At 41.0% G+C, this 7,317-nt stretch overlaps 1 protein-coding gene across 1 annotated transcript in view; it reads left to right on the top strand.

Annotated features, from left to right (window-relative positions):
• Positions 1-514: 514 nt before the first annotated feature.
• The window catches only part of SMAD5 (SMAD family member 5), a 39,027-nt gene continuing 32,224 nt past the window's right edge, over positions 515-7,317 (top strand). The window contains exon 1 of the mRNA XM_014948093.1: positions 515-667. The gene's annotated coding sequence lies outside the window, so the exon portion shown is untranslated. The remainder of the gene's footprint in view (positions 668-7,317) is intronic.

The raw sequence follows: 7,317 nt of genomic DNA, 5'->3' as shown, positions 1-7,317 counted from the left end.
AGTGGTATTATCCTAGTCAAACTGCCCCATTTTGAGGTGTGTGTGTGCATGTGAGCACAGACACACCATCTGAATGCCTTAAATGTGTGTGTGTATATATATATGTGTATATATATCTATGTATTATGCATGTATATACACATTTATATCCATTAAATGCATTCAGATTGCGAGTATTCTTTTTGTGCCAAGAGACCTAACACAAAGAGTCAATACACTGTGATTGTAGTTGTTCCCATTTTGCAAACTAGATAAATTATTCACCGAAAGGGATCAGCCGGCGCTGGCAAAGCCAAGATTTACACCGGCGAAGAGTTTTTTTCATCTACAGATTTGTCCCGAAAAGGCAGAGCACAAAAAAGATGGCTGCGTCGCATCGGCCCCGAAGAGCGTTATTACGGGATGAAGGAAGGCAGCAAAAATAGACTTGACACACAAGTATTGCAGAAAGTTTCTAAAGTGGGAATTTGAATTCTCCGCAGCCGGCGCTGGGTGTTGCTGCTGGGTGTGTTACCCGATCCCGGCCCTGCGCTGGGGACCCTCCGCGCACGGCTCCTCCCCAGCCCCAGCATGAGCCAGAGAGGAACAGGGAGCGCTCGGAAAGGCAGGCGGCCGGTGACAAAATAAAAAAGGGTCGGAAAATGGAGCCTCAGTAATTTTCTGGAAGGTAAAGCCGCGTTCGTTCCTTATCTCTGGTTGGGTTTGGGTTTTTTTTCGGAGGAGAGCCCGCCCGCCGCTTGATTTGTTGGGCTTTGAAGTGCGTTTTGCAGCAGGGGGAAGGAGATTCGCGGAGATGGCGTCACTTTATAAAAGTTTCCAGATTTTACCGAGCTTCTTGTTTGTTTTCTCTCTCTCTCCCTTTTTTTTTTTTTTTTTTCTGTACTCTCTCTCTCCCCCTTTTTTTTTTTTTTAAGGAGGAGGGGGGTTGTACCATTCGTAATGCAAGTGGGCGATGTGGCCGAGAGCTAAATATACGCCTGTGAAAACAGAACCCCTGAGATAGCGACACCGATAGCAGAGGCTATTGTTAACTTTTGGGATTCCAATTAAATCCTGCAATGTTAAATATTTATTTAATTACTGGAGAGAGAGAGCAGGAATTCTCTCTGACTACACTAATGGAGTCGGAATAACGCAGTAAGGGGGAGTTTTTTCTCCCAGTCTATCTAAACAGCTATAAGTGAGGACAAGCAAAAATATGAACATTAAAGGACAAAAAGTTTCAGCTTTGTTTTAGGAGTTATATTTCAGTTGGGTAAGGAAACTATATTGCATGTATTTTTCCGTATCTTCAGCTCAATCCAAACATAACATTCCAAAGGATAAAATCTGTTACAAAATAAAACCGACTTCGTGACAGCTGAACTTCTACGCGGAGTCTAAAAATTATCTAAAAGCGCCTCGAGAATCCTAAATGTCATTCCCAAGATGTGGTGAATTGTAATTAGGGTTGTGAACTATTTTAGTGACAGTGCCTTACATGGGGCCCATCTCAGCAGCTGGAGCATTTATGAACTTTTTATTTTTTCCTTTACTGTGTGACATATGAAGTTGTTTTAGACAATAACAATAATCCTAATTTGTTTCAGATTTGCAGAAATGTAACCAAAATTGAAAATGTGTTGGTTTTCCTTCCTGTATTTCTTTTTAAAACATGTGTCAGAGGGCAGTGCTTAAAGAGTGGAAGAAAACTTATCAACAACAAAACAGTGAATGAAAAATAACATTTTTTATTATGAGGGAAAAAAAAACAATTTCGTGATTTTCCCACCTTACTGGCTTCTCCAAAAAGTTATAATTTTTGTTTAAGAAAATTATCCAGTTCCCTGTTCTCCTGACAAAAAGCAAAGAAAGAAAAACAAAATTTCTGTGGAAATTTTGCAAAGAGAAGCAAATAGCTGGCAACACGCTGTCCAAAAACTGCACTACGCTATGCCTAAAAGCCTTTTAATTTTATAATAAACATTATTACGCCTGTATATGCAGATCTTGATATTGCAGAGGAAATTATTACACCCAACTATTTGGTCATGAGGGTGGTAAAAAAAAGTTGTGTCCCTAAGTGTGCCACGAAATTTAAATACAAGTTGTGAAGGCCCAGCGTCCTGTAATGTGGGGACTTTGGCAGAAATACAGCCAGAAGGAGAAAGTCAGGTCCTGTCGGTTCCTACCTGAGAAAGCTGGAGGACTCTGCCTTGCCATCACTAATTGTTTTGTGTTGTGAAATCCCGAGGTGATAAACTGCTGTTAGAAAGTTGGCTTGTGAGTAATGAAGTGTAGGTCTAGCCATTAAAACCTGATTTGTTACTCACAGGCTGCACTCATCTGCTGCCTCTCCTCTCCAGACACAGATAAACTCGGTGTCCTTTTCACTGGTCTAAGCCAAAAGTATCTGCATAATGAATGGAGAGAGATTTTAGCTAAAGGTATTGTTCAGACATACGTAGTGGGATGAATTACCTTTATCGTAATGGGTGCAATTATTGTCATAGATCGCTTCTATCTCAAACTCTTCCTTTCCCCTGCCCTTTCATTTATTTCCAGAGGAAATGCTGGAGGATGTGGACTTTTTTTCATTTAAAGTTTACAATACCAATTTTACTCATAAGCAAAAGTTTCCTTTTTTTTTCTTTTTTTTTTTTTTTTAAATTTCTGTTTCAGAGTGTTTATTATATTCCAGCTTCTCCATAGAGTGGGTGTAACCAGGAGAAGAATTTGGCCCATGATGTGAGCTACATTTTCAGTGCTTCCACTATTTAGAGCTCCGTTGCGCTAAAAATAGCTTTCCTGTGGTTTTGGCCATGGAGCCACAAACACAAGTTTTCAGAGCACAGTTATTGTGGATGTTGGTCCCAACTATTGCTACAAGAAATGGAATTCCAGCTCATGACTGTGTCAACAGATCATTGCGTTGAGCGTGAGGCCGCATGGGAGACCTCCTCATGGTCCCAAAGTAAGAATGTGTCCCACCTCAACGCCAGTCCCTTCCAAAAAGGCACCATGCTCAGGAGGCAGTGTTGGGACTGGAGGGTCAACAGCTCTAGGAAAAACTGGGTCTATGTGGGCAAAAATGCTGAAGAATTCGCCCAGGAGGCTCCCTGTTTGGCTAATGATGAGGGAGGTACAACAAGTGGTAGGGAAGGGAGTAAATCTTTAAGGAAATAAAGACATAATTTTGCTCATGGCTAATGATGAGGGAGGTACAACAAGTGGCAGGGAAGGGAGTAAATCTTTAAGAAAATAAGACATAATTTTGCTCGTGGCTAATTTTGAGCAGAGTTCTCATAGAAGAAAAAAGCTCATAGTGATCATGGGGTTGTGGTACGTGGAAGGAAGTTAACCATGGTGTTAGATTCATTCTCTTTCTGTACTACCTTTTCTACCCTGCTTCCAGGGTCCAACTTCTCTGCTGTCCACACGTATTCGGCCTGGTCGGTGCAGGCAGCTTTTAGGAGGCAGGGGTTCTCCTTCTTCTGAGCTTAGTAGTGGGTGTCAGACTCCAGAAAGTGAGGTCATGTTCTGGAAATAGTTGAAAATCACTGATTTAGAAGAATGAGTACTGCATGTTTCTGTACTGCTGATGCAATGGTGAGGGCAAGCTGCAGGATGGTCTGGAAAAACAGCAACGCTGGAGGAATATTCAAAGGGATTGTGCCATTTAAAATTCTTTTCTTTATCATTTCCTCTGAGAGAGCGGTGTATTACTTTGTGTTAATCAGCTGGGACATTTTTTCCATTCCTCCAGGAAGGTTTCCACCCCCTGTTCCAAGAAGCAGATCCAATTTAGCAGTACTCTGCCCTGACCAGACTCTGTCCACAGGTGTCAATGGATGAGGGTTCACCCACTGATGTGGACTTTGTGATGGTTCCCAGGCAAAGGCTTCTCTAATTCATTGCTTCTTATTGCTCTTACTCTTCCTGGAGTGTTCTTTACCCCATCTTAGGATTTTGCCTTTTTCTATATGTTTTTCAGACATTTATTTCTTGAATTGCGTGTTCAGCTTCGCACCCTAAGTCGACTCTCAGACCTGGCACACTGGATATACCATCCCAAATACATTCACATTTTTATTCTGTAGAGTGCTAAAAGACACTTTTGGGCTGAACTTACAAAACCTTTACATAATGTCTTTGTTTCTAACACCTCCATAGATGTACCAGTATCCAGTTACAGAGGTCTCATCCCATTTACAACACCTCCATAGATGTACCAGTATCCAGTTACACGTCTCATCCCATTTATTCTTCCAGTCTAGGAAGAAAATCTTGCAGCTTTAACCTTGCTGGGAAGGGTACCTTTGCCTTGCCTTTCCCTCCCCTGGTCTACAATTTCATGTTCATGTCTTCCATCTGTAGCTTGAGGAAAGAAGACTTAATTCTTCTCTCCCTTTCTCTGTACTGCTGTGTGAGCTGACTCACGCAAGGTACCTACAAGTGTGGCTGTAACAATAAAAGGGTACACAATTTATTCTCCTAGAATTCAAATTGTGAGCCGATGAGTGTAACTTCACAGGAGCCCACACCACCGGGGGCCTTGTAGACAAACAATTTTAATATGTTTCTGAGGCAGCCACTCACCATCCATCGTGCTTGTTCTCAGCCAGCTGGAAATGGCAGGGTTATTTCAGAAGACCAAATGGCCGGAGCAAAACGCCACCTCCTTTTCCACTGGCTGAACTCCACTCACACATAACGCTGTTTTTCTGCCTCAAAAATATACGTAAAGGTATGTATAGTATGTTAGCCCCTCCTTGGCCTTTCCCACCCTGAAACTTCTCAAACAGGGATGGCATGTTCCTCCCTTCACTGCCAAAAAAAAAATTAAATTCCTTTCTCAGCATTTCCCCCTTCCCCCATTTCTTCTCAGCTGACAGCTGGGAGTAGAACTTTCTTCAGCTTTCCTACCTATTTCCACCTAGTTTTAAGCTAGACTTGGTTTTCTGGTTTTTGTTTTTGTTTTTTTTTTTTTTTTAGATTTTCCCCCCCCTACCCCCCCAGCAATTTAAAAAGTTGATAGGGAATTAAGTTGGAACAATGCAGTCAGTTGGGGAGTCACAGGAAGGCCAAGGTTTCATAATAAAGTAACTTTTCTCAAGACCATTTCCTTCTAATTCAAACAATCTATTTGATTTTCAAACGATTAATTTCTAACCAAACAAAAAATCTCGTTAAGAAACACAGGGATCGTATTCACAATCTGGAGAGAAAAATCAAAATAATGTAATTTAAGATACTTGTTGAACTTCATGGTTGCTTCTCAACCATGCAAGGCCTGAAGCAAACTGGTGGTGGTTTTTCTGTTGATTGTTTTGTACTTTGATCAGCCTGGAAGGTTACAGCCAGCTCCAACATAAACATCTACCGTAACGTGGGTTTATGAGAAGGCAGTTCTGTGTCTTCCTTGCCATTAGGCTGTGCTCAAAGGAACGTCAGACAGGTACCTGTGCTTTAGTTGACTTTACAAGGCAGGACCAAAAGCATAAACATATGTGCAGTTGGTCCCTGCAGACTCTGAACAGACAATTAATAATTAAAACAATCAGGTAAGCAGAAGGTTAGCTAGTCATTTCTCCTTGGATTATCACAGCTGTTGGGAAAACGTGCTGGAAAATCTAGGTTTGCCAATGCTAAAAAAGGATCGAGGGTTCCATGAGTTGTGAAATTCATGAATTCATGAAATCATGTGACTTCTGGAAACTGTGTTCAGGCTGCCTTGAGCTTCCTTGTTGCAAGGCTTTGAATTAACCTGGTATGTTATTAGAGTGGACCCACTGGAGTGCAGCACTAGGGATTTAAGTGATGAAGTAGACAGTGGTGAAAGTGGTGTCAATTCTGTTGTGACCTTAAGGATGTACAGATTCAAATCATTAGATAGCAAATGTGACTCATTTTGTCCTCTACTCTGTCTTGCTGACTAGGTGATAACTTGACTTGAGACAATCGGTCTTTGGCCATTCAACGTTAGTCTGTAACAAAATGGCAAAAGAAAGAGGAAAACTATTTTTCAGCCAGTAGATCTTATTCATTATTACCAAACTCCAAAATAATCTGTATATTGTGCTTAACAATCACTGCTTTCTGAGGAGTGGTATGCTGCAAGCACACGTGCCAAACTTGCCTGCAGTTTTAAATTGAGAACGTTTTGGAAAAATCTTAGTTTTGGAAAACTTAAGAGTTTTCCCGTACACTTGCACGTGCACCTCCAGCTTTCCTCTTCGCTGGAACTCTCAAACCTCCGCAGGAGGAAGCACATCAGAGCTCTGCGTTGTAGCTTCATCTGACAACACACAACTGTTTTGTAACTTCTCAATAAGAGAACATTTTGTTTCGTAGAGACATCACGGCTGGCACATGAACAACACCTAAAATGCCTGCTGCCAATTTGTTGTTTGTTACTTGGTTTATTAATTAAGTTACACAAAAGATTTGGAAAAAGACCAAGAGGGGTTTTTTTTTTGTCCCATAGTTTGGACGGCCTGGCCAAAGCAGAACAATTGCTGGTGCAGAGATACATAGGAGTCCCCAAAGGTTAGCTCTGTTCTGTGAATAAACTACACCAAAGCCTTGCGCCTTCGCTGCTGTCATGAACTTTAGTAGAGATATCCTGTTGGGCTATTAATTGACCTCTGTATAGATCTGATCAGAGTACACCGCTCCTAAAAACCTTCTGTTTACATAAAAAATAATCAAGAGCCACGTAGTTTTGACCCAGAAGAAAATTTCTTCAAAGCTCAAGCTCAGATATATTTGAAATTGAAACTTCAGTTTGGCTCACTGGTTGTTTTTCCCCGTTTCTACAAACTTTACATTGCTTTTTCTTCTTGCCTTTTTTTTTTTTTAATTGGTCAATGCTTTACCCTTAATTTTCACAGATAAAACATGGGGTTTCATGTGGTTTCTTTTTAGCTTAACTATAGATGTATATATATATATATATACAATATATATGTATATATAAACCCACTTTTCATTAGCTTGTTTTTAATATTTTTTTTCTAAAAGGAATCTGTTTGATAGCCAGATCCAGTTGGCGTGCCAGATGCCACTGGTATGCCAGATTTTTAATGGCTGCAAGACGGTGTAGTTACATGTTCTACAACAGAAATACAAATTTATGTACAAATTATGATTTTTGCCCCGTATATCTGTTCCCACACAATATTCTTGCCAGAGGGAGAAACTCTTCTTGGAGCTTCTGTAGTGGATCAGATTAGGATTCAGCTTAGTTCAGCGGCGTGTCTGGAACCGGCTCTGATCGGCCTCCTCTGAGGAAGGCAGCCTTTGGGTTTTGAAGCAATCTTCCTGTAGGACAAGTTT

Source organism: Calidris pugnax, unplaced genomic scaffold, assembly GCF_001431845.1.
Source record: "Calidris pugnax isolate Ruff unplaced genomic scaffold, ASM143184v1 scaffold27, whole genome shotgun sequence".
NCBI classification, from domain to species: Eukaryota; Metazoa; Chordata; class Aves; order Charadriiformes; family Scolopacidae; genus Calidris; species Calidris pugnax.
The sequence above is the reverse complement of the archived record's forward strand: the minus strand, read 5'-3'. Positions and strand labels throughout refer to the sequence as shown.